At 44.6% G+C, this 27,009-nt stretch overlaps 1 protein-coding gene across 6 annotated transcripts in view; it reads left to right on the top strand.

The window, feature by feature from the left end:
• LOC147635332 (protein FLX-like 2) overlaps positions 1-27,009 on the top strand; it is a 57,237-nt gene that overhangs the window by 5,800 nt on the left and 24,428 nt on the right. Inside the window, exons 7-8 of one of the 6 annotated variants that reach the window (XR_015266626.1) lie at positions 14,825-14,886; positions 14,956-15,030. The exons of 2 other annotated variants lie outside the window; for them this stretch is intronic. The gene's annotated coding sequence lies outside the window, so the exon portion shown is untranslated. Of the gene's footprint in view, positions 1-8,073; positions 8,138-14,795; positions 14,887-14,955; positions 15,031-27,009 lie in introns of all 6 variants that reach the window. 3 more of the 6 variants (XR_015266627.1, XR_015266628.1, XR_015266629.1) reach the window with 3 other exon arrangements.

Below are 27,009 nucleotides of genomic sequence, written 5' to 3'. Positions count from 1 at the left end.
TAGGTCCGCCGGTGTGCTCGTGACAACCCCTCTTGCTTTAACTTGGAGCAATGGGGAACTTGATGCATTTCTGCTCCACCTCCACCTAGATCATTGACTCCCTGCGTGTTTCTTTGGTCTCTTGTTGGGAGCCAGAATGAAGTTGTGTGATGTCAAAACATTCTAAATATTACAAGATTGGTTGAAATCTGGTCAGGGTAACCCGAACATGCGGCTCCAACTTTTAAGAAACTAATTGTCAGAATGGACAAAATGGAGGAAGCAACTCCCTTCCTACAGTCAATCTATAGGTCTTGCTGCTTGTATTTGGGCTTTGCTTCCAATTGTGATTCTTGCAGTGTCAATTCCATTGGAGCTGGTGCCATGAAAAATTGGACTCACCTCATCCTCCATTTTACTGAACTTGGAGAACAAGATGACTCTAGATTAGTACTTGCATGAAAAATTTGACTCACCTCATCGTTCATTTTACTGGACTAGTGTCAATTCCATTGGAGCTGCTGCCATGAAAAATTGGACTCACCTCATCCTCCATTTTACTAAACCTGGAGAACGAGATGACTTTGGTAGTACTTGCATTGATGCGGATACCGGCACTTCTCAGCTGACTTTGGCTTGTGGCATCTAAATGGTTCCATTCGCCAGTCTTATTGCTCCACCTATATCCTCGTCAGAACAACCTGGCTTGGTGTGTTGCTGGAATCCTTGCGGCCATGGTCTTCCTTTTGTTGAAACTCCTGCAGAAGAAACTCCCTTGTGAACAGCCTATGTTCGTGGACGCTCTTCAACTTCCAAAGAAACTCCCTTCTTCCTGAGATTTACCATAGGTGAATTCACCACTAAGGTATGTTGGTCAACTTTGTTGGATCAATCTTTGACAATTCATTCTCCCAATACTTCTGAATCATCCAAGTAGAATCCTTGCTTTTCTCCAAGAGAGACGAGCCTTGAATGTCTGCTCCAAAGTTGCTAACCGGTCCTTGGAAACTCTTGAATCCTCCTTTAATGCATGCCATGAAGAAAAATTCAGATCTTGTGGACTACTACTTAGACCTAGACTTGCCTAGACTCCCTAGCATCCATGGCTGAGAAGCTAAGCAACATGCATGTGTGGCTCCCTAGAAAAGACTAATGTTACATGTATGCAGAAGTGTGCTAATTGATTCATCTAATCGACTATATATAATTTGAAGGAATGAATATTTACAATGATTTTTGAGATCTGGACTTGATCCGGACATTTGAACGTTGTGCGCCAACTTCTTTTGCATGCTAATGACTACACTAGTTGTTGCTAAAACTTACCCATATCCCAGAAGCATGTCTACATGGCACCCAATTAGGGTGTGCATGTGACACTATTCTCCCCACTATTTTCTAGAAAACATTTCATGGAATCAAAGGAAGTTTCTCTCCTTCCGTCATGGGCATAAATTGATTGCGCCTTGTCCTGGGGCTCACAATGATCTTTTTCTTCACATAACTGCCTTCTACATTGCCTTAGTTAGTTATGCTATAGTTAGTTATGCTACATGCATTCGAGGCCTGATGCGTGTGACAAGAAGAGGGTTGTATGTGTGGTGAATGACATTTTGATAGCCGTTGGGAAGTATCTTGTAGATCATTCCATGTCGGTTCTTGTGCTGCTGTAGCGTAGCTTTACTTGGTCTTACTAGGTTGGTAGTAGACTTCTCTTACTAGGTTGGTAGTAAAGTTGAAAAGGGGCTGTTGGGTTCCTTATCTTGCTCAAAGACTCATCACTTTTTGGCTAAAAGATATTGAAGGGCCTTGAATAAGGTTCCCTCTCGAAAAGGTTGTGATATTTACATCATGTTTCAATAACAATAAGGGAGTTTTTGGGTTAAGTTGTTGGCCTCTATATGGGTATGGGACATATGTGTCAAATGCCCAAGAATTGTGTGAAGCTTGATTGAGATATGCGTCTACTATCTCAAGGGGTGCACTGTGAACCAAGCTACAGATGAGGTCCTTGGTGGGTTGAATGTGGTGTATCTAAGCACAGACATTTTTTCCGTGTCATCTCTTTTATTGCATCACTGTTTTCCAGGAGTTGAAGGCTTGTTGCCCAAATGATTTACAAATGCACTTTGCAGCACTTTTTATGGTGTTATGCGAAAAAGTAATATTTTTTACGTGTAGCAGGCAAATGTATACCCACTTTGTTGTATGAAATGTTTTCGAGAGGTATGAAAGGCATGAAATATTGTTTCGTTCAACCTGTTTCAGACATGCTTGGCAACACTGTTGATACTATGCATGATCAAATTGATGATTTGAAGCTTTGTGAGTAAACTCTCATGGAGTCAAGATCACACTTTGGTTTTTGTCAAGTTTGGAAAATAAGTTGAACTCTCTATTGGTATATCTTTCTGATGTAGCAGCGGACATATGGATGTGCTATATCCTTTTTCAGGCATGCCAGTATGTGGACGATCAACCAATCTATGTTGTCTTGTGTTCTGTTTGTTTTTTACCCCGTTGGTTTCAGGAAGCTTTCTACTATTTCAGTATCCGTTGTTGTCCTCTGTTCTCTGAATCCCAATTTCATTTTTGGTTCTCGCTCTAGAAAACTGATGAGTCCAACAAATTCTATTGCTGTGTAAAGCCATTCCCAGGAGTGATAGTAACTCAGTACGATCGTCCATCCAGGATGATTCATTCACTAAAGTAGATGTATACTTATGCATGAACCTGCACTCAGTCGGGGCGTTGTTTTTTGTTTAGCTTGGGAAATAACATGAACTTTTCATCAGTCTATCATCCCTTGACACCTAGGGCTGCTGAATCATATATAGGTAGCATTTTTGTTCAATGTTGGTGTTGGGGCAGAATTATTAGCTATCTCGATGGAAAAGGCTGAATTTGAAAGCTGATTTTTTCTTGTAGTCCTGGTTGAGGAATATCCGCTCTGAAGCAAGGATTGGGTTTGGAAGGCGTTCAGAGTTAGCAATAACCTAGCTCAGTACTTTTCAGGCTCCAATGGTTTGAAGAATCTCTGAATAACACTTATTAGGCACAGTAAGTGATGTGCTATATCCTTTTTCAGGCATGCCAGTATGTGGACGATCAACCAATCTATGTTGTCTTGTGTTCTGTTTGTTTTTTACCCCGTTGGTTTCAGGAAGCTTTCTACTATTTTAAGGAAGTTTCTAAGTCCACAGCTAGGTACACACTTCTAGTGATGTAAGCCAATGGTCCTAGTGTGATTGATTGGGCAAGGGTATGAACATGAGATAGCACGGCCTGATGTCGTTTGGCAAGGGCAGGAACATGAGATAACAGGGACTGACCTCGTTTGCAGCAATAATAAGATCACTTATGCATCACACTAGAGTTTACTCAAGGCAAAGGATCAAAACGAAATGAAAATGCACAATCTGTATCAAACTCAAAGGCAAGTACAGATAGATAGACGTGCCGCCGTCAACAGGAACAGAGACTAGATGGCAAAAAGCATGCTAAGAAAATACGACCTAATACTTCATCTCCTTGGTTCAGAGTAGTGGGGATGTCGTAGTATCTAGTCCATACTATGCATAATGGAGTTGATAGTTATGTAGTCTTGTGGGTTGACTACCATGAGTATATAACATGCTCATTCCTAAAAGGTGAATTTGGGCATGTATATATATACTAATTATCGTAGCCTCTCTACTTTCTCTGATGACCTATATGGAATGGTGAAAGAGGCATCTGCTACTACAAGTTCATGTCTGAGAATCCCTATCTTCTGGACCTCCGTCCTTCAACACAGTCATGTTCCGCCTTTTGTAGATTTGGTTGGATAGGGTGCGCCTGGTGCCATGAAGTTAGGAGAGATCTCCTTGGATCGAGGTAGGGAAGTTGGTGAGTTGGCCACCTTTCCAGATTACACAACTCTTCTTGTGAAAGTTTCCCTTTATGAGACTAAGGTCTCATTAATGCAATGCTATGGTTGGTAAGCTTGAGACTGAGGTTTCTCAATGCTGTAGTGTCCAAGTCAAATGCATGAGTTCATGAGGCTAGGCTACATCATACCTCACCCCTTCAGATTTAAGGCTGCCTACAGCCTCGATGGAACTTCCTTGTCAGTCAGATGGAAGCCATTTTTGGGGTTGATCTTGATTATTCTGCTTGCGATGTTGTAGGTCATAGTGCTTGGTAGAGGAGTTACTCTGGTGTTTAGGTTTATAGGAGTGTAGGAGGTGACAAAAAGTCCTGTCACAGGCCTCATAAAGCCACGTGTGGAGCATCTCAGATCTAAGGGATCCTTCCGCAAATGCAAGGTTGGTTCCCACCCAGAGGTGTCTTGGTCTTCCTGCAAAGGTGTTACAACTTCTGGCTGCAAAGCGGCCACAATAACTACCAGGCCAGTGGGGATTTGAACTTGAGATCTCCCCTCCCGGAGTCACACATGTGAACTTCAAACTTTGGCCCTCTGTTTATGTGAGTTTGGTAAATGATTCATGAATCAAGATGACATCTGGATTCTGGATTTTGCACCTTGGTATGAATTATAATGGTTTAAATTTCAAGCTTCATGCATGCATTTTGTGCTGCAGTGTATTTTCTCACATTTAACATGTTTTCCAAGCATGTAAGTGCCGAATGTGGCATTTTTTTAGACATGTACCCCTCCCCCCTGTTTGAAATGCTATGTAACTTTCCAGATTTGTATGAAACGTTTCAGAAATGTTTTTTAAACGTTTGGCAACTATGTGCGTGCTGCATATTAATCCCTGCTGGCCTGCAGCTTTTCTCTCCACAGCTCAAAACAGTGCCAGACTCTGCCTGCGTGTGTGTTCCAAGTTCTCCTCAACTGCTTATTTGCATTTGCTCATTGACATTCCACAAGTTTCTGACACTTCGTAGAGAGAGGTGCACTGAAAGCTTATTTCCGTTTTCTTTGAATAAGCACAACTACTTTGCAAAAAGCTACCATTTGACTCCTCTTTATGTCATATAAAATCTCATGAAGGAGCTCTCCTATTATTACATTAAAGCATCCCCTTTATATAGGGCTCCATCACTACGCATCTCTCCCAGCCTAGCTACTGCATATATCTTGCTGCACCTAGGGGTCTGCCAAGATCATCTTTGATAAGGTCGTTCCACATAATGGGTTGCCTGTCAGCCTCATCTACTGAGCTTGGGGGCCTATCACGTAAAAATATCCTCATACTACTACAAGCTCAGATGATGGAAGAAACCAGTGGAACTGGATCTCTTGATCAATGACGTTCAATCCCCCTTTGTGGTTGGGATGGATTATTGTTTCCCAAGCAATTCTAGCCTTGGTACTCCATAAGAAGTTGCGGATCACCCTCTATAATTGTCAAATGCATCTACGGTCATAACACCAACAAGAAGTTACCAAGCTGTGGCAAGTAACACCTAGTTTACCACTAGGGCTCTAGACACTATATCGAGCTTCTGGGAGCTCCAATGAAGGAGCTTTTTCTTTATGCTCATGAGCACAAGGATAAATTGCTGGTTAGGTGTAATGTCTATCCAAACCTAGCATCCAAGATATCTGGTAGCGTGTAGTAGGATGCCTTAAGAAACATTGTTGGATCATTAGCCTATTTATAGTCCAAAAGTTTCTCCTCCGTACGCACTGGCAATCTCAATCTAGATACTCCGGGACTGGAGAGAAGGAAAATGCTTAAACTAGTTGCAACAATGACATACAATAGGAGAGCTAAGGGGCAGCTCTTTTGTATGGACTGAGAGATGTGGAAGTGCTCACCTCGACCTCCACAAGCAAGCACAGTGCTGTGAGTCCCAATAAAGGCAAGAGACACGTTTGATCGATCTCGAGAAAATCCCATGTGTACGAGAGTACCCTCTAAGAAGTCCCAATCCACTCTCATAAGATTTCTCACAATCAAGTAGCAAGATTGCCAAGGGCTGATTACTTGCCTTGGCCCACTCTACCACCTCCCAAAAGGAAAAGATGTTATCAAAGATTGCTTCGTCCTTGGAGGAATCCATTCTGTCTCATGAATGACTGTCTATAACACTGGGTGCAATCTCATGCTCACTACCGTGGCTAGAATTTTGTATGCTGTCACAAACAATGTGATAGGCCTCCACTGGGCAATGTTAGTCCTATCACCACCGTCAGGGATTGGAGGTGGATAAGATGCTTAGTAAGAAAAGGAGGTATAGAGCCCGTGTTCCACATATCCTATGATGACACAATGGTCTCATCCCCAATGTCATCCCAAAAATTCATGAAAAATGTGGGAGAGAGGCCATTATCCACTGGATGTTTACTATGTGGTAATGCTTGAATCGCATGTCTAAACTCATCTACTGAAAAAGAGGCATCAAGTAATGCACACATGTCATCCGAAATCAGCCTAGGTAGGGACTTCCAAACCTTCTTCTGTGCTCTATCCCTCTAAGGGGAGTGAGCCTCTATGGATAACAAGTGGCAGTAAAAATCAGAGGCAATCCCTCGGACCATGTCAGGCTCTGAGTGGAGCACTCCTTGCGCGTTCTGTAGCTGTCTAACCCATTCTTTTTTATGGGAGAGACCATAGGCAACGAAGAAACGCCCCCCCATTTGAATCCAGAACGACTCTTCTGCATGATAACAAAACTGTGCACGTTGCTCAAAAGAGTCCTGCAACTCAGCCCTATCGGTGCATAACGCATTTTAGATCCACTAGGCATAAGGGTGTTTCCCATGTTCCTGCAAAGCACAATCTATGCTTGATGGCTCTCTCTCTATCCATGATCTCTTGCCTCCTCGCTAACGCCACATTGTGATAAAGATCAAGGACATTATCTAAGGCAAGAGCAACTCTTTGCTTAGAGTCAAGAGCATCACAAGCTCTCCAAACATCGATCACGTGCCATGATAACTTTGCATGCAAGTAAAGGGACTCTGGTATGTGTACTCATGGAGGAGAGTTCTAGCTCCGCAAATCTGTGATGCACAAAACTATAGGGACAATGGTCCAACTTTTAGGTGGTTGAAGCAATGAAGATAGTGCCACCTCTATCAAGTGCCAAATCATCAACATAACATTGGTCTAAGTGGCTGTAAATGCACACTTGCACCACTCTTGCAATTACTCCAAGAAAAGAGGAGTGAATCTAGCTTCCTGTGAAAGTCATTGAAACCGGCCTTCAATACCAGTGATGGGCGGTAAACAATAACTTCAGCACACACAAGCATTTTAAACAACTGAACCTTGAAGAGAGAGAGAGAGAGCGCTCCTACACAAGACACTGCATTGGCCCCAAAACCACAGGCACCCCTTGCGGTATGTCTTTCTATTCCAGAAGTTAATTTGCCGTTACAACTTCAGCCCGAGCCTCCACAGCAAATAGCCAAAGCGCTCCCCGCACACACACCCCCCCCCCCCCCCCCAAGATCCAAGAGTGATAGCTTCTCTGGCCTTCACTCAATGAATCCATGTGATGTGCTATGCCCAAAGCCCTCCCCAAGCCTTTCTTATATAGGGTTTGCCAGGTCCTTTGCTTGAAAGCAAGTAAAAGCACTTTAAAAAGCAACTGAAAAGCAACTTTATTGACTTTTTATGCAAAAAGTCATCCTCCCAAAAATATCTTAAACCACTTTGAATTTGAAGATGTTGTAAGAGACAAAGTTGTTCCTCTCAACGAGCTCTTCGTGATGACGCGAATAGATCTTCATTTTGACAATCTTGAAAATCAGGGTTAGGGTTAGGGTTTCCACCAAGGCAAAACATGCATTGCGGTGATAGTCATCCTCGAACCAATAATCCCTACCATGAAAGGAAAAGATAAATCTCTCCAAGGGTGCCTTTCAAGCGGGTGAATGATGCCTTCATGTCCCCCCTTCTTATCTACGGCTTGCTCAAACATGTTGAAGTCACCTCCAAATGATCCAATGATCTACTTGAGGGAGAGGGTCAATGATGGCATTCCAGCAAAGAATTCTTTCTCCTTTGAGGTTAGGAGGATACACATTCAAATTTTCAATCCACCCTGTATGGGGAGCTCGTCTTGTGCAGAAACAATCCGGCCAATGGCTTGCTTTGCTCTCAACTTCAATGCTTGGGTTTACTGAAATTGCAGGTTTACTAATGATACGTCCTCCTTTGCTGCTGTGTTGAATATGGAAAAGCTGCGAGTCTCAGAGGTATTATCCAAGTTTTGTTATGTTTTGAGGGCTTGATGGCTTGAAACAGGTTTCTATGTGATGTATATCGATTCTCAAATCTTGATTGACGAACCTTGCCACAAGTATGTGGGATCAGTGTTTTTTGTTGTAATGGAAACCTTTTTTTCTCATCAACCCTTTTCATCCCATAGTTGCACTTGATCTGGCTTCTCTCTATCCAGTAGTTCTCACAGTCGTGGTGAGGAGTGAAAAGACAGACAGTGGAACTGGTTGGCAAGAAAAAGCAGAATTGACAGCTCCTGCACCTTCTGTCACCATCATGATTAGCTTGCTGATGGGTCAGGACTCAGGATGTCTGCACAGAATGCTGACGTGCTTGTTCTTTCCTAGCTCCGTCAGAGCTGCTTCCCATTTGGTTTAGAAAACGGGTTGCTGCTGCTATGGCTCCTCTCATTCCAAATCAGAACGGCATTCTCTTAAACAATTATCTGAAACCTAGATTTAAGAGAAAATTTATATCGGGGGGAAGTTTTATCTCAAAATATGCTAACAAGGACAATTTAACTAAGACAAGGCATTGCCATTCTTGGCTTCGACATTTTGGTGCATCCAACAATGTTGTACGGTAGCCCTTCCTGGGAAATGATCTAGTAGAGGAGGATTGCAGGAGGACGAGAGATTGCAGGCGATGATGCTCTCACGTATGATCCGGATTAAGCCATCAATGTTGCATGAGATTATCTTTGTTGAGTTTGGAGTCTCTGTAGACCTTCAGGGTTACGCAGGCTTAAGCTAAGCTAAGGAGGATAGAAGATCTCCATGGTTCGTGTTGGAGAGAGAAATAAAGAAAGTTATATTAAACGTCTTCAAAAGACCCAATAGGTCTATCAAACCAAAAGTGATACAATAGTGTCCATGTAATCTCATCATGATACAAAAGAAAACAAAGACTAGAGCTATGAGCTGGGAATGTTGATGCGACTAACTGAAAGTACGAGAGCAGATGATTGCGTGCTACAATGATTTGCTTATGATTGATCATTTACAGTTCACAAAGTACAATGCTATGAGTGCCTTACTTTCAGGGGGATGGCTGATATGATGGGGTTTTTTTCTTCTCCTTTCATGGACCTTGCGGGAAGGATGGAGTAGCTACATGGGATCATGAAAGAGAGTCTATGCACCTTGTTGGCAATAAAGGCCAGCCAGCGACAGGTAGAGGCCAGCCCAGCCAGGTGGCCAGGGCTTAGGGGCTGCCCAGCTGCCATGCGCAGGCCTAGGTGTGGCCTGGACAGCATGCACAAAAGGGCCAGCAAAGCATAGGTGTGAAAAGCGCTGGTTTAAAGGCCATGAACCTTGTCGTGGGATTTGTTAGAACAGGCTGACCCCTGTTTGAGCCCTGAGCCAGCGGACCAGCACTTTTAGTACCTAAAGCCTTGGGCATGATCTACTCAGTAGGGAAATTCAGGCACTATCTGCTAGGAAGCAAATTTGTCCTCCATGTAGATCTAAATCACTCACAGGGAGTGTTCATACCCACTACCACTCATAGGGAGTATTCACACACAAGGCTCCGAGCCCCAAAACAATCCCCCACTTCGGAGTTAGGGTGGTGTTATGAGGAATAGCCTTCATATTTAAGGTGGTTTGGGCTCACTGGCATGATGTGATACAAAAGACCACAATGGCCATACTCGATGTGATAACAACAAATTATAGTCAAGCTTGCAAATGGAGCTTGACCACACATAAGATTCTTCAGCTTCCAGAACTATCCCCCTCTAACTCAAAACAGGGATAACAAAGGAATTGAGCCTTCTATAAAATAAGGCATTACAAACATATAAGAGAGAAAACACACACACAGATCTATTTAATTCAGAGTTTGGGGGACATTCCGGGTAGAGAACCCTTGACTCAAGCATAAAGATTCTTAAAAGCCCCCATCCGTCATCTACCTGAGAGAGAGATAGAGGAGAGAATGAGGCAGTGAAAGCCTTTTCAGGTAATGGCTTAGAGGTTTCTGGCTTCTTTGGAGAATCTCCAAACTCTTCATCTCTCTCTTCTGCTACTAGGTTGGCATGATTTTGTTCCTGCTCTTTTACCATTTGCTTGTAGCATCTTTCCTTCGGTGTGTCTCAGCTTCTTGCAGAATGTGCACTTGACTGCTTTTCCCTTAGGTCTACCCTTCATTCTGGACATGTAGCCCCCCCTCTCTACGTCATGACTAGTAGAAGCTTGCTCTCGAAGTCGACAATCCTCATCTATGAGGATAGCCACCATGTCTTCATATGGCATCTCTCTAGACATCTGAAGTGGAGACAATGTTCTCTTTTAAAGCAGCTAGTTGTTGAAGGAGGGAACCTATGGAGCTGAGGTGCTCTTGCAATGTGTGATGTTCTTTCATTTTTAAATCATAATACTTTTGCTTGAATTGTTAATATTATTCCCGAACAGATTTGGAGATTGTCCCATACCTGATTGGCGGTTTTGTCAAAGTCGATGTGATGAATGAGATTGTCGGCAAGTCTTGGACCGTTGTGAGCGAGTGCTCGATCATTCTTCTGCAAATCCTGGGCCAATGTGAGCGAGTGCTTGATCATTCTTCTGTGTCCACAGTGTCACTGCAGGTGCTGTATTGCTGCACCTTCAGCTTCTCTTCTGTGCCATTGACAACACTCCAGATTCCGTCTCTGCCATGCCGGGAAATTCGTGCTAGAGACACCCTCAAGAGTCTCATCGACATTGTCTTTGGGATTGCCCAAAGGATCAACAGATTTGGCAATGATTCTCTGCATCTTCACTATCGATAGGGGATCGACTCGGATCATTACATGGGGCACTGTTGCTTGGGCCACAGAGGCTGGAGTGGTTAGGGCTTATGAGGAGGATGGGGGAGGGCTAGCCCTTCATGTCTCTCATCATCGTATTGCAGCAGTACTAGTCACACAACCCCACCTACAGGCGACTGGTGGCTAGGCTCATGCTAGAGATGGGTGATTTGCAGTAGCATAGCATCCTGGTACATTTGGTGAGCTAGATGCAGCGAGGCCATTGAGGGTACCCACACTCTGCCGGCTGAGTCTATTAGAAGCATATGGCATATGGCTCGATATCATTCACACCTGCCGCGGTCATAGGGGGAAGCTACAAGGAGGTTCTCACCGCATGTGGAAGTGGAGGCCTGGCCCATTTCTCACAGATAGAGGAGGTGACCCCATTTGGCATTACAGTCCGCCTGTGTGTTCCCCCCCCCCCCCCCCCCCCTTCCCTTCTCCTTGTATGAGATAGCCTTCTCCTCACAGAGCGGCCAGCCAATGGACGTCTTCTCCTTGTATGAGATAGCCTTCTCGTCACAGAGCAGCCAGCCAGAGGAGGTCTTCCCCTTTTGATCATTAGACTCCCGCCCTTAAATGAGGCGAGCTTGTATTTAGCCCTTCGTGGTTGTATCTAGCCCTTTGTGGCTGTTTTTTCATTAACTAATAGAAGGATCTTTTTCCCAGAAAAAAGAAAAAGGTTGGGCATCACATCAGTTATGGGCATGCTATTTAACATTAAGGGCTCGTGTAAATGAAAGAAAGAAAAGGAGGAAACAAATAGAAGCTGCCAGACGTCTTCAAAAGAAGAAACTTTCTTAATACGTGGACTTCCCAAAAATTGACCACCCTGAACTCATTAAAGCAACTCGTGGAGAAGGCGCAATCAGTTGAGGCCTGGTTGGTAAGATACTTTCTTAGGCGACGGCTGTTGCTGCTGAGCGACCCCTTCTTTTGAAGATCCTGCTGTACGGCGGTTTTCTTCTGCCCAGCCGCGTACTTGCTTTAGGGTGCCCTTCCGACCAAAGTAGCTACCTTCAACAGTCGACCTTGGTCATGTTGATCTCCCTGACTGCTGTGCTGGCTCTGTCGATTGCTGTGCTGACTGCACGTGCTGTACGGAACCTACTGTAAGGTGTTTTTTCCCCAACTGTTGTACTTGCTGGCCAGCTGTGAGGTGACGCAAGGCTTAGCAATGGCTGTCATACAAGGCTGGAAAAAGGGGTATCACAAGGTGACTATGAGTCAACGCAGGCAAGGAAAAGCCTGTGTGGTTGTGAAGGTGCTGCTAAGCAGTGTATAACAAAGTGGTGAAAGAGAGGGAGAGAGCATGGCACGGCATTTCCTGCTGAAGGATTGACATTTATACCTGCGGTACGGTTCCTCCCAAGCAACTGTTGCTGCTGTGCAAGTCTCTCCTTTGAAGACTCTATGCTGCTGTGGTAAGATATCCAGTTGCTGTTTAAGGTTGTTTCTCCAGGAGAACCGCAGGAAATTCAGGCTGCTAGACAAACACATATAAAGTAGTATCCCTTCTTCAAAAGTTAGAGGAGTTTACCCGATTTAAAGTTTTCTCAAGGCTAGAGAGCAAAGGTTCTTTAAAAATTCTCCAGGAAGGAAGACAGGCTTCTCACACAAGGTTTCCTTAGAGGGAGAAAGGGGCTCAATGAGGAACTTTCAAGGGGAAAGGACTGCAACGTATCAAACTGCATCTTGGTCCTTGGTGGTTCCCATCCTGCAAGAAGTGAGAGAAGATCTTCTCTTTGAAGTCTCTTCAAGAATAAAAGGCACAGCTTACCAGGAAGGGAGAGAGGCACTTCACAGAAGGCTCTCCTAGTGGAGAGAATGGTTCAGTGAAAGAGGAGTAAAAGGTCCCAGATGTAACTAGTCTTGGCTGTATAACTTGCACAAGGTTTCTTTTGTTTCTTTGTTATTGGTTTCATGCATGTATTGGAAATGTGGTGCAAGAGCACCTTGTACCAAAGAAATACTCCTTGGAATGAAGTTTTTCCTAAGGGGGGGCGGCCCGTTCCAGCCCCAATGATGTGTTGAGAGAGGTTAACTTATCTTTTGTGTGAAATTTCTCATTGGTTGCAAGTGTATTCAAACTATGATTGGTTCTACTTGGGTGCCCACACCGTTATACCGAGAAGCCGGGTCGATCAGCTAAAGAACTGTCAGCTAGTAGTAGTAGTAGATGCTCACACGTGTGAAAGGCGCCTCAGTAAATGCAGATTTCCTTAGTTGTGAGCAGGTCCACATCCCTTGAGCAAACCGATTGGGCTGCCTAGCATAGTAGCAGGGGAACCCCGTTTCCACGCCTTGGGTAACGGTGGAACGCGTTCCCCTATGGCCAGCATGAAGGGAATGAGCGAAACGCAGCTGGGGAATGATTGGCAGGCGGAACGACTGTGGAACGCCCAGTCGGAACAGTGGGCTGCGGTTCCCCCACGTGGGGAACGATGATGTGTATTATTGTTTTTTAAAATAAGTGAAAAGTACCATACCTGCCCGTCGCCCAGTATTGCTGCGTTTCCATTTTGCACGCTGCCTGTCGCCTGCTCATATTGCTGTCGCCACTGTGTGTACCAGCCGGTCTAGCCTAGTTGCTGCAGCCAGTCGTGCAGGCCCCCAGCCCCTGCTCGTGACACGTGTACACTATACCAGCCTGCAACCTGCCTGTGTTGTTCACATTGGACAGTGTGTGTCAAGTTTCAAACTTTCAAGTTCAACAGTCCAACAGTGACAACTTACAAGGCAAGGCAGCAAGCTTCTCTCTCTCTCTCTCTCTCTCTCTTTGAACTTTTGGTCTTTTAAAAATTACATATGTCACAGTCTGGACTCTGCACAGTCTGCAGCAAATAGCAAAATTTAAAGCTCCTTATTCTCTCTCGAGTCTCTCCCCATTATACAGTAGACAGAAAAGGACTCATTTCTCTATCATGGATAACTTTGAAAGTCTATTCAACTTGTTGCCCGAATTTGTAGAAATCATAGCTTCCTCAGGCTCAAAGCGATCGGCTTGGAATGCTACTTGGTGGGACGAGGTTGAAAGGCTAGAATGGTATTCATCGAAGGGAGGTGCAACATGATGGGAATGCAAGCAATGTAACAAAGAGAAGTTAGGAGGAGCAAACCGTGTGAGAGCACACCTATGCCATGTGAACAATGAAAAAGCACAAGTGAACAAATGCCCAGGGACAACACCTGAAATGCGTAGAGAGCTTTTGGCAAAGTACCCAAGTGAAGAGGAGAAAGTATGTGCACGAAAGAAACCGGCAATTGATGCATCTTACTTTAGTAGACATGGGGAAGATGTACACTTGGGAGATGGACAAAAGTATGGAGGACTTGGGAGCTTTGCATTTTCCCAGGATTCGCAACCTATGGGTGCTCCGGCAAGCAGCAAACCTTGGGAGCAGCTTGGGATCCCCGCAAGAAAGAGAGGGTAGATTCAGCGTCAAGAACCAAGGGCTGAAAGTATTTATCAAAGTATATAATCCTTTTCTATTAGCTTCTGCATGTTACGGTGGTATTAAAGCTTTGCCTTTTGATGAAGAAATTCAACCAAGAAAAAAAGAAAGATTCTTCTTTTTCGCTTGTATGGTTGGTTTATTGTTATGTACCTAGAGCTAATCCTCATAGTAGCAAGCCTTATCTAGCAGGGTTAGGGGGCCCTGGGATTAGGAGATATACAATGGAATAAGGTTTTGGAATCAGAACTAATAAACTAGTCTACCTGCTATCTATAGTAGGTTAGCTAATTATAGCGACAGTTATAACTATATAAGTGATGCCTTGGGTTATTATTTGGTAGTCAATTGTGCAGTGCACTTCTAATGGGTTTGTGCATGGACTAGAGTTTCTGCCCTTGCCGTGGACATGGCAGATCACGGATAGTCTTGCCGAGGGTCCCTGTGGGCGGAGGTGGATCGAAGTACTGATCCTATGGTAGGGTGGTGAGCTTGCCTGCACTTCTTTTATTTGGTTTTCTCTAATCTTGTGTTGGACTGTGTTTAGGAGATCTTGGTTGGACACGCTTGGAAGGCCTCTTACACTCGGTATCAGAGTGACTTAAATGCGGAGTCTACAAAGGTTTGCATGTCTCTCCTGGTTTATCTTTTGTCGAGATTCCTTATTTCTCTCAGCACCATGGTTGATTTTTTGTCTCGTTAGGATGTATGCTTTCTTGGGGTACTGCCAGGTTGATGTATGTGGATTCTAAGAGAGGGATAATGAGACTCATGGTATAGGGGATTTGTAGAAATTTGAGAACTCTTGTTACCCTAGTCGATTTTCTGAAGACTGGGCTTTTTAGGTTTTGCTTGTGCGCACCAGACAGTAGGGCCCAAGGCGCATAAGATCGTATGGGGGATGGCTACACAGCCACATGGTGGCTAGTAGTCGTAGCACCACATGTTTAGAGGGGGATAGCTAGACAACCCGATTGTTGGTGCAGAAACATGGCATGGCTAGGTTACGCAGCAATTGCAGCCAGTTGGTGCAACAGAACCAGCCAAGCCTGCAGCACAAAAGGTTGGTCAGCAGAGCAAAGAAAAAGAAAGAAAGAAAGATATATTAAGTGTTTACTAAAGACCCAATGGGGCTATGAGACCAAAGTGATACAATAATGTCCATGGGATATCTCATCATGGAATAGAAAATAAAACAGAAAGAAAACATAAACATATCTATCTCACTGGGGTGATACAAAACTGTCCATGGAAACTCATCATGGAATGCTAGGAACATAGAAACATGAGGGCAACATCAACCCCCAGTAGATGGTATACCACTCTCCAAAATATCAAGCATGGGGCTAATGAGTATGGCTGAGAGGTCTCCCTCAGCGATGTCACGTGGAAAGGTAGCTCAATGGCAGTGGAGCATGTCCTCGATTTGAAGCTGATGAGGGGATCATGGCCGACGGCCGGGGGGCTGGGGGCGTTAGGCACGCTAGAGTGCGGAGGCCCGGTCCGAGGTAACTCCTCTCGGGCAAGGTGGGTCCACAAGGTCCACTGTATCGATGTCCACCTCCTAGGTTTGAAAGAAACCGGTGATGGTCGGCTGGCCAGAGAGGGGGCGGGGTGGCTGGGGTTGAAGCGCTCTCCAGAAAGTGTCCCTGTGTCTACGGACCTCAAGCAGGAAGAGGCCTAGGCAACACTGGTCCGGGAAGTCAATGATCCTGGAGAGTGGACCAAATCCCTCACGAAACAGACAGTGAAACCTCCCACGGATCTCATAGTATACTGGGTAGTGGCATATGTAATGCTCCTCCCTCTCAATCTCTGTGTGGCATAATCGGCAGAACCTTGAGTCTCCATATGAGCTTCCCGGCTCTGAAGACGCACTCAGCTCTACTAGGTGGTCAGCACGTGGGGCAGAGGTTGAGGTAGAGGTGGCCAGCAGACTTGCTGTGCACTGGCAAAGCAGGCTGCCCAGAAGGCTCGGAACGTTGACGGAAAGTAGGCGAGAAACGACAACTAATATATTTGGGGTTTTTTGCTGAAAAAACATTATAAGTTTTTTTAAATAAAAAAAGCTTGGGTGGCTACCTATTTAATAGAGCACATGAACTACCAAACCTTGAAACTTCCTTACATTCGGCGTGGGACAAAACAACAACGAGGAGTAGACTTCGCTCCTCTTTTCTTGTACATGGAGGTGGGGAAGACTTTGGTAAGTGGATTCATGCGATAGTCTCATATTTTTATTATCTACGGTTGTAGTTTTTCTTCCCTCGCTTTTTTCAAAATTGAGAATTAGTACATGTTCATCTCCTAGTTTTTTAAGGGAAAAAGCATTATAAGTTTTAAAAAATAAAAATAAAAAGCTACGGTGGCCACCTATTTTATCGTGCACATAGTCCCTCTTAAACCATCAAACCTTGAAACTTCCGTACGTTCAATGTGGGACAAAATAGTGAAGAGCAGCAGGCTTCGCACCTCTTTCTTGTACATGGAGCTGGGGAAGACTTTGGAAAGTGGGCTTTTGTGATAGTCTTATATTTTTTTCATCTACGGTTGTAGTTTCCCTCGCTTTTCTGAGAATTGAGAATCAGCACATGTTCATCTCCATGTTTTTTGGCTGTGACAAAGCTACACCCTAGCTTTCTTCTCTCCTCTATCCCTCCTCATGCCCATGGTGATACCCCAGCCCCTCTCCTTTACCGATGATTTGTCGGATCATGAACGGGAACGGAAAGGTACTCGGGCAGATGTTGGGGAACCTGGCCATGATCCCCCGAGTTTGGCCACCATACCATCATGGTGGAAGAGGAGGAGATAGTTGTGGTCGAGAAAGCTCACTTTGACAACGAGATGCAGAAACTTCGAGTAGAGGTCACTACCCTAAGGAACTAGGGTAGTGAGATGGCTAATCCCCAAAAGGAGATTACTGCATTACATCAGCAGATCACTATTCTACAGAAGGTGGTGGCTAGTACTCCTGCACCTGTACGGAATATTGCAGCGGCTCCGTTCTTCACCCTAGACGTCTTTTCGAGGGAGGAGAAGGAGAGAACCCAAGAAGTGGTTGATGCATGGTTAAATTGGTGGAATGTTCATTTTGAGTTCCATCCTCTCCAAGATGCTCGAAAGATTCAGATGGTGTAGGGCCTCCTGAAAGGGAAAGCCTTGTCGTGGTGGAGGGAGCTTTAGAACAAGCCTAGTGCTTCAGTTTCGAGCATATGTTCAGCGATGAGTTCCTTCGGGCGGAGGATGAGTATGACGTAGTATCCAGGTCTATAGAGATGGATATGAAGATCATGTCCTTTGACACCTTTTTGCACAAGTTTAGGAGTTGTAGGCGAAAGCAACGCATATGGACGTGGTCACTGCCACCACTGCACATGTTCTACCTCGGCGGAAACAATTTTCAAGATTGTCAGAATGAAGATGCTTCGTGTCATCGCGAAGAGCTCATTGAGAGGAGCAACTTTGTCTCTTTCATTGTCTTCAAATTCAAAGTGGATTGAGAGATTTTTAGGAGGATGGCCTTTTGCTTAAAAAGTCAATAAAGTTGCTTTTCGGTTGCTTTTTAAAAGCAAGTTACTTTTTAAAAGTGCTTTTTAAAAGCAAGACTTGCTTTAAAGCAAGCCTAAGCCGGCTCTATATAAGTGAGGCATGTGGGAGGGCTCTAGTCTTAACCACATCGTGGGTCTAAGAGGAGGTGGCCAAAGAAGCCTTCACTTGTGTGCCTTGGGCTCTAGTGCTTGTGCGGGAGTGCTCCTAATCGAGGATACTTGGAGTGAGACCAGTGAAGTTGTATCCCAACTTTGTGAAGAGTAAATAAATACCTACGGGGGACGCCATGGCAATTTGGGGCCACCACTTCTCTTGTATCTAGCTCCCCCTGTCGACATTCTCTCTCTCAAGTTTAAGTCATTTAAACTATTTTTAAGTGCTTGTGTGTGGGAAAGTTTTTGTCTACCGCCCCTCGGTTTTATTGAAGGCCAGAGAAGCTATGGCTCTTGGATCTTGGGCGTGTGTGAGTGCGGGAGCACTCTGGCCATTTGCTGTGAGGTTCGGGCTAAAGTTGTAATGGCAAATCAACTTCTGGAATAGAAAAAAAAACTGCAAGGGGCGCCAGTGGTTTTGGGGCCAATGCAGTGTCTTGTGTAGGAGCGCTCTAGCCCCCCCCCCCCCCCCCTTCTCTCTCTCTCTATGTATGCAGATGCAGAGCATATACAGCCATCAGAGAGAGATATCCCATTTTATTAAGAGAGCCACATTCCCTACGCCAGATCTTTGAGACAGCAGACCAGCGCATACTGGGGAGATACATTCTAGACATACAGCGCCACAGAGAGACATTATTACAGGCTCAGACAGCTCCAGAGGGGGGGCGACAGACACAGATTACTACATTTTTTCAGAGATCCATACCCCTCCCAGCCCCTACACGGCAGGGAATTACTCTCCAGAGAGCAGAGACACTTAGAGCCCGCAGGAAACAGAGGACACCTGGCTTTCGGACACCACGCCTATACCAGAGAGAGATGACAGAGATCAGAGCTCAGTTTCACAGAGAGGGTGCGGAGCGACTGGCTCGCTTCAGAGCACACCCAGGCATGTTCTTCAGGGAGCTGTGGACACCCCCTTCACTGATGTATACCATTTTATACCCCCAGTATGGTTTAGGATGGAGCTAGCTAGGTTGCATATCATGATTGTATACTCCATGCATATAGCTTTGCATTCTCCTAGTAATAGAGCTCCATCCCCTGCACACCCAGATTCAGCTTTTTTATTCAGTACTTTTTCATTTTGTTGGGATGACAGAGGATACCCCATACAGGTTCTCCGATTTGTCTCATAGGCCGAGTTCGGTCTTTTGGAAGACGTTAATAAAATCTTTCTTTCTTTCTTTCTTTCTCTCTTCAAGTTTCAATTGTTTAAAGTGCTTGTGTGGTGAAGTTATTGTTTACCTCCCATCAGCGGTGTTGAAGGCCGGTTTCAAGGTTCCGTTGTTGGGACCACATCAACTTTCTCAAGGGGACAAGCTCATGGTCATTTGCATGCAAGCATAATGAGAAGAGATGAGAAAGAAGCCAAAGAAGAGAATCGGTTTCTCTTGGGAAAAAGCAAAGAGAATTCACATGGACCAAAGACACATGAAGATGCACAGTGAAGGCCTGTGTTGGCATGTCCATGAGCATTCGAGTGGGTAAAAGTCAAAAAACAGGGCTGTTTTGACCAAAAAGTTGAGTTTGATAGAGTCAAAAAGTGGATCAAAGTGTATGGAAAGGTTGACTATGTCAGGATAATGGCATGCATGTAGTTTGGAGCAACTTGGGGCATGAGAACATGCTAAGGTAGGCATGTTTGACCAAGATTGACTAGGGGTTGATGAGGTTTGACCATGCTTGACCGAGGGTTGACCAGCATTTGACTCGATGGACAAGGGTGTCCAAAGGTGGACCAATGATGTCGGAAAGCATGGGCTGATTTTGGCTTGGTTTTGCAAAGCAAAAAGTTTGCAAAAGTTGCTTTTTGTGCTTTCTTGGTTGGAAAAGTCGCTTTTTCTCAAGGTTTTTGGCCAGTGATCTTGCCCCTTTAAAAGGCCCTGAACATGCCCTTTGACAAGCCGCCAAAAGCACTTCTCATCAACCTAATCCTAATTTTCAAGATTGTCAGAATGAAGATCCGTTTGCGTCATCGCGAAGAGCTCATTGAGAGGAGCAACTTTGTTTCTTGCAACATCTTCAAATTCAAAGTGGCTTGAGAGATTTTTAGGAGGATGACTTTTTGCATAAAAAGTCAATAAAGCTGCCTTTCGGTTGCTTTTTAAAAGCAAAACTTGCTTTAGGGCTTGGGCACTAGTGCATGTGCGGGAGTGCTCCTAGCCGAAGATACTTGGAGTGAGACCAATGAATTTGTATCCCAACTTCGTGAAGAGTAAATAAATACCTACGGGGGGTGCCAGAGCGGTTTGGGGCCACCACTTCTCTTGTGTAGGAGCAATCTAGATCCCCTTGTCTACATTCTCTCTCTATTTTCTCTCTCGAGTTTAAGTGATTTAAACTGTTTTTAAGTGCTTGTGTGTGGGAAAGTTTGTTTACCATCTGTCAGTTTTATTGAAGGCGTGTGTTTTACTCACCTTGCTTGGTTTTTTAATGCGGGGATTTTCCGCGGATCATAAGCTTTAGGTGAGGAACAATTATTGCAAAACACTTAAGGATGCTATCTTCTTTGATTTATGAAGATACAATTGTCGGCAAGAGTAGGAAGACTATTCCTCAAAAGCAGAAAAGCTGAGGCAACTCCGAACCAAATTCCAAACCTAAACCTAAGTTTAGGTTTGTGAAGGCATCCACAACCCAAAATCAAACACAAACTTCAGGTCCAATTCTAAGAAGACTCATAGGACGAAGCAAGAGCCCCCAAAGTATTAGAGGTATTCTTAGATGATATAGACTATCAAATAGGTTCGTTCGTTTTTAGGATTCACTATCTTTCTTAAGAAGTCAGTGAAGGTGTCTTCAGACGCAACTGTTCCTCTTTCTAACCTCCTCAAAGGATGTGGACGAACGTCTGATGCTCCTATTACCTTCAATGAGAGGCTTGATCATGCTTTTAAAAGGATCTGAAGGTGAGAAATGCACCAGTTCTAGCCATACTGGATCTTGGCAAACCATTCGTGGTTGAGACTGATGCCAGTGATTTTGCGTTAGGGGATGGCTTATTCTAGGAGGGTCGATGTGTGGCTTTTGAGAGCAAGAAGCTTGATGATACCCAGGTGAGCTAGCATACTCAGGAGAAAGAGTTGTATGCGGTTATTCCCGCATCGAAAATTTAGAGACATTACTTATATGTATCCAAATTTGTTGTCTTGACAGACCACGAGTTGATCAAGTATTTCTGTGATAGACCTGAGTTGAGGGGGAAGAAGGCGTGGTGGGAGACCTGAGTTGAGGGGGAAGAAGGCGTGGTGGGTAGAGTTGATGCAAGATTTTTATATGGACATTTGGTATCAGAAAGAGTAGCTTGAACAGGGCTGCAGATGCGTTGGTGAAACTTTTGAGTTTTCATTGAGATTCAGGTTGACCTTTATGATTCCCTGAGAGGGCTATGTGAGACCGATAGATATTTTGGCTGGTTTTGATAGCAGGTCCATGCAGGGAGCTCCATTATTACAGACCAAAGCTTAGAGACAACTTGGCAAGGTGGTTGGAGGTCAGTATCGTATTAGGAACAAGTTGTTGTTCTGAAATGATAGAGTTTGCGTGTTGGATAGTGTTGAGATTAGGAGAAGGATCGTTTATGACAGTCATGATGCTCCTACAACAGGTCATCCGGGGGTACAATGAACCTGTGATTTGGGAAAACATATGTTTTATTGGCCCAAGATGAGGGTAGAAGTTCAGGACTATGTGGTAAATTGTTGTCAGTGTCTGGTGAACAAGGTTGAGCGTCTTAGGGCTGGAGGACTGCTACATCCACGAGAGATCCCTTATAGTAAATGCGAGAGTATTTCCAAAGACTTTATCACTGGGTTACCACGCACTTGTAGAGAGCATGATGCCAGTTGGGTGGTGGTAGACAGATTGACAAGGATGGCAAGATTTTTATCCACAAGGAAACTAGTAACAGCCCCTGAATTGGCACAATAGTTTGTAGAGTAGCTTTTTAGGTTATATGGTTTACCTTGTGACATAGTGAGTAACAGGGACTCAACGTTTACTGGACACTATGGCAGCTGTTCTTCGAGAAATTGGAGACCAAACTGAGTTTGAGTTCTTGTGATCTTCCTCAGTAGTCTGATGGAAAGACGAAGAGGGTGAATTAGGTTTTGGAGGATATGCTTCGTGCAAACATCTCCTAGTGACCATCAGATTGGGAGAGGTACATCCGATGGTTGAGTTTGCCCAAACAATGCTAAGCATGTGGCCACTGTATGGATACTGACCTAGATCTTTGGTAGCTGTGGGACTCAAGGGTATTCAAAACGATGTGGATAGGGGTTTCTAGACAGATGTGCAAGAGATGTTAGCTAGAGCTAGAGACTCTATCAGAAGTGCTTAGGATAGACTACAGTTTGATGCTGATAGGTAGCATTCTCGCCGAGGGAGTTATCTGAGGGAATGCTGGTGTATTTGCGAATATCCAAGAGTTCAAAGACGTTACAGATAGGGAAGGTTGAGTAGTTATCCCCTAGGTACTGTGGATCTTTCTAGATCCTTAAAAATATTGGAGAGGTAGTCTATAGACTAGAACTGCCTCATAATGTGAAAGTTCATCCAGTCTTTCATGTCAGTAGACTGAAAGAGATGCTGGGAACTGAGGATAGCATTGTGACTCCTCAGGAACTTGTTGAGGTTGAGGACTTGTCCTATGTTCTACATGAATCGGAAGTCAAGGAATGGCAACTAAGAAATAAGTTGATCCCTAAGTATAGAATCAAGTGGAAAGATAGGGCAGAGGAGGACTCGACTTGGGAGACTATTGCTAGTATAGAGCATAGGTTTCCCCGTTTTCTTGCTTAGATCGATTTTGTTTCCAAGAGTGGAAATGTCTGAGGAGGATGGGGAAGGTTGGGAAGTTATCCCCTAGGTGCTGTGGACCTTTCCAGATCCTTAAAAAAATCACAGAGAGAGCCTTTAGACTAGATCTGCCTCAGAATAGTTCATCCAGTCTTTCATGTCAGTAGACTGAAAGAGATGCTGGGAGCTGAGGATAGCATTGTGACTTCTTAGGAACTTGTTGAGGTTGAGGACTTGTTCTATGTTCCACATGAACTAGAAGTTGTGAAATTAGAATTAGAAGCTGTGATTGATTTCAGGGAAAGGCAACTTAGGAATAAGTTGATCCCTGTGTATAAAATTAAGTGGAAAGATAGAGCAAAGGAGGAATCGACTTGGGAGACTGTTGCTCGTATAGCGCATAGGTTCCCTCATTTTCTTTCTTAGATAGATTTTGTTTCCAAGAGTGGAAACGTCTGAGGGGGGGAATTATGTTATGTACCTAAAGCTAATCCTTGGATTAGTAGGGGGCCCTGGGATTAGGAGATGGGAGGTAGATATAGTGGGCTAAGGTTGAGAATTAATAAACTAGGCAACTTGCTATCTATAGTAGGTTAGCTATTTATAGTGGCAATTATCACTATATAAGTGAATGCTTGGATTATTATTTGGTAGTGAGTTCCGGAGTACACTTGTGATGGGTCTGTGCCTAGACCAAAGTTTCTACTCCTATCGTGGACACGGTAGATCATGGATAGTCTTGTGGAGGGTTGGTCCCTATGGGCAAGCATTGGTGGTATGGGACGCCAAGGCTTACTGGCATGTATATGTGGAGTGAAACCTTAGTCCCTGGCACGGGGGTTGATCGAAGTACTGATCCTACGGTTGGGTGGTGAGCTTGCTTGCCCTCCTTTTATTTGGTTTTCTCTAATCTTGTGTTGGTGCGTGTTTAGGAGATCTTGGTTGGGAGGCCTCATACATTTATAGACGTTGGTAGCACTCCTCATTTCGGTGTGACTCGTCCCTCGAATGAGGGTTGTTTTTCAGCCCTTGGAAATAAATGTCTCCCACACACACAGTGGATCATTTATTTGTGGTGTGGGAAAAACTTGACCACTCCCACTATGGCGAACTTTGACGATGAGAGAGAACCAAAAGAGACTATAACTTCTACAGCAACGGTATCAAGAAGAAATTCTCTTAGCGTGTACTAGATACAAACAATGTTAAGAATTTTATGCTTTTCATGATGCAATTTGCAGATCAAGGCATGATCCAGGCATTGCAGAAACGCCTACCTCCGGATTCTTCTTCACCCATTCAACCTCCCTCCCCCTCGTTAGTTCTCACTGAGAATTCTTCCCAGCTCCCTTCCTAGATCCCTACCTGGACTAAGTCCATTGTGGAGTTAACGCAGCAGGCCCGTGCTTTACATGAATTGTAGGTATGAGAGTTTGAGCTTCGGACTGTGTGAGCAGCTCACAATGCTACATAGGAGAAACAAGACGACACATGGAAAAAGGCGTTTCCTTGCAGCTCTCGACACAAGGGCGGTGGTGACTTCCTTGACTCGTTCTCACGGGAAGGTGAATGGCCAATTCCTAGTTTGGGGTTGCCACCTATGAATGGGACTAGTTATCTTACGCTTGGATGCCATGTGGCCATACTTGTACAACAAGTGCGAGTCATAGAGTGGTAACTGGCCCTTTGTGAGTCCTTATCTTGGACAAGTTAGCCAAGGTACCAGTGTAGAGGGTCATGGTCAAGTGTGCATGTCTTGCACATGAGCTCAGTGCATGTCCCGCACGTTCGTCACCCTTTGGAATGATGTAGATACTAGAGGTGTACTGTGCATTTATTAGGCTTCCAGCCGGATGCACGTGCACCAAATTAGGTCAGGAGATGGATTCTACATGAATTTGCCTCATGAACAGCCATGGAAGGGCTGTCCAAGAGCCACCTAGGCCTTAGGCCAGCCTTGAAGCACTTAGGACAGCCTTATGTCTAGCTGAGAAGCCTATCGGCCAGCTAAAGAACTGTCAGCCAGCAACAGATGCTTACATGTGTGAAAGGCGCCTCATTAAATGCAGATTTCCTTAGTTGTGAGCAGGCTGACAGTTAAAAATGTGAATGTACTTGTCTTGGTGCATACTTCAGGTACTCGTCGGGACACATTCCAAATGCACTAACCACCTTGGTACATGGCTCAACTGAATCCTAATGTAGCCGTTTCCTAGGAACTTGATGTCGATGATGCATCCTTGCTCATTGACAAGAGCGGCTTGCAGGAGGTCCCAAATCGATCTCCTTGATAGCCTGCTTCCAAGGAATATGCAGATCAAGGTGGTGGTCTCCTTAGCCCAGCCCTGAAGCACTTGGGACAGCCTTATATCAAGCCTAGGAACCGTGTCACCCAGCAGCGGATGCTCACACATGTGAAAGGTGCCTCATTAAATGCAGATTTCCTTAGTTGTGAGCATGCCGACAGCCCTTGAGCAAATCGACTGGCATATTGTGGACACTATGTAAGCAATGGGCTGCCTAGAGCATAAATTATGTCATATCTCTGCAAGTGCTGAAGTCCAAGGGCTGGAGTAAAGCCAAGAAGGGGCCAAGCAAGGTGGAAAGTGTTGATCAAGGGACTAACTTCAGGCTGAAGGTTTATCTCAGCCAAGGGAAGGTGTCCAAGTCAATTCAGTCTTGGCTATTTACAGCCACTGATGTGTCATTCTACTTGTTCAATAAAGCAAAATACACCATATGTGGTGGGGGCCCTTTAGAGGGTATTCGGGACCCAATACTGCGTATTTGTCTCCTCTCTCTCTCTCTGCACTCTTAACTTCTCTACATTGTGCTATTCATTGTCAAGAACCAAGGGCTGAAAGTATTTATCAAAGTATAATCCTTTTCTGTAAGCTTTCGTGTGTGACATTGCTGTGGTGGTGATTGAACACACACTGACCTGAACGTTCAACGGACAGGTATGGTTTTGTCATAGATATATTGTGGGTGATGTGAGACATCATATGGTTGCAGATCGTGGACAGTTATATCTGAGAATCGAGCTTTGTGTATTTCATGTTATGGATTTCTTGGGGTTTGGAGATAACCTAAGATATGTGGACATATGCATACCATCTGTACCTTGGTTTTGGTGGAATTCTAGACATTTTCCTGGCTGCCTATCTCTTGGCCGCTAGCACCATGTGCTCCATGGTGGACTTCTTTGATTCATAGGAATCTGGGGATATTTGGATATCTTTCGAAACGTACCACATTGTAAATTGGATAACTTGGCTTATTCCATGCGTGGGAACAAGAGAGGCCCCCAAGCTTGTAACGGACAAATACTTCTTGGTAATAATGACATAAATTCCAAATTGGATAACTTGGCTTGTTCCATGCGTGGGAACAAGAGAGGCCCTCAAGCTTGTAACCGACAACAAATACTCCTTGGTAATAATGACATAAATTCCAAGGGGAGGGCCAGTCCCAATGTGTAAGTGTGCTTATGGTTTTAAGTGGATAATGTGCCTTTATTTAAAGTGCTTAATGGCATTAATAGTCGCGTGTGAGACCCATGGAGCACGCAGGAGAGGGTAGGGGGACAGGAAGTTGAAGAGGCAAGGGGTGCGTGTAGGGAGAGGGGGGGGGGGTGTGGACATAAGGGAGTGAGATGGAAAAGGTGTAGGTTGCTAGGAAGGGGGCTCTAGGTCGACGAATTCGACAATGACACACTACTTGTGAATTGAGGTGTTAGTTTGGGTTTAGGTGGTGGTTGCTTGAGCAAGGAATGTAGAGAGAGAGAGAGAGAGAGAGAGAGAGAAAGAAAGAAAGAAAGATTTTATTAACGTCTTCCAAAAGACCGAACTCGGCCTATGAGACAAATCGGAGTACCTGTATGGGGTATCCTCTGTCATCCCAACAAAATGAAAAAGTACTGAATAAAAAAGCTGAATCTGGGTGTGTAGGGGATGGAGCTCTACTACTAGGAGAATGCAAAGCTATATGCATGGAGTATACAATCATGATATGCAACCTAGCTAGCTCCATCCTGTACCATACTGGGGGTATAAAATGGTATACATCAGTGAAGGGGGTGTCCACAGCTC

Source organism: Cibotium barometz, chromosome 9 (assembly GCF_041138505.1).
Source record: "Cibotium barometz isolate CiBa-2024 chromosome 9, ASM4113850v1, whole genome shotgun sequence".
NCBI classification, from domain to species: Eukaryota; Viridiplantae; Streptophyta; class Polypodiopsida; order Cyatheales; family Cibotiaceae; genus Cibotium; species Cibotium barometz.
This window is presented reverse-complemented; position numbering and strand designations above follow the sequence as displayed.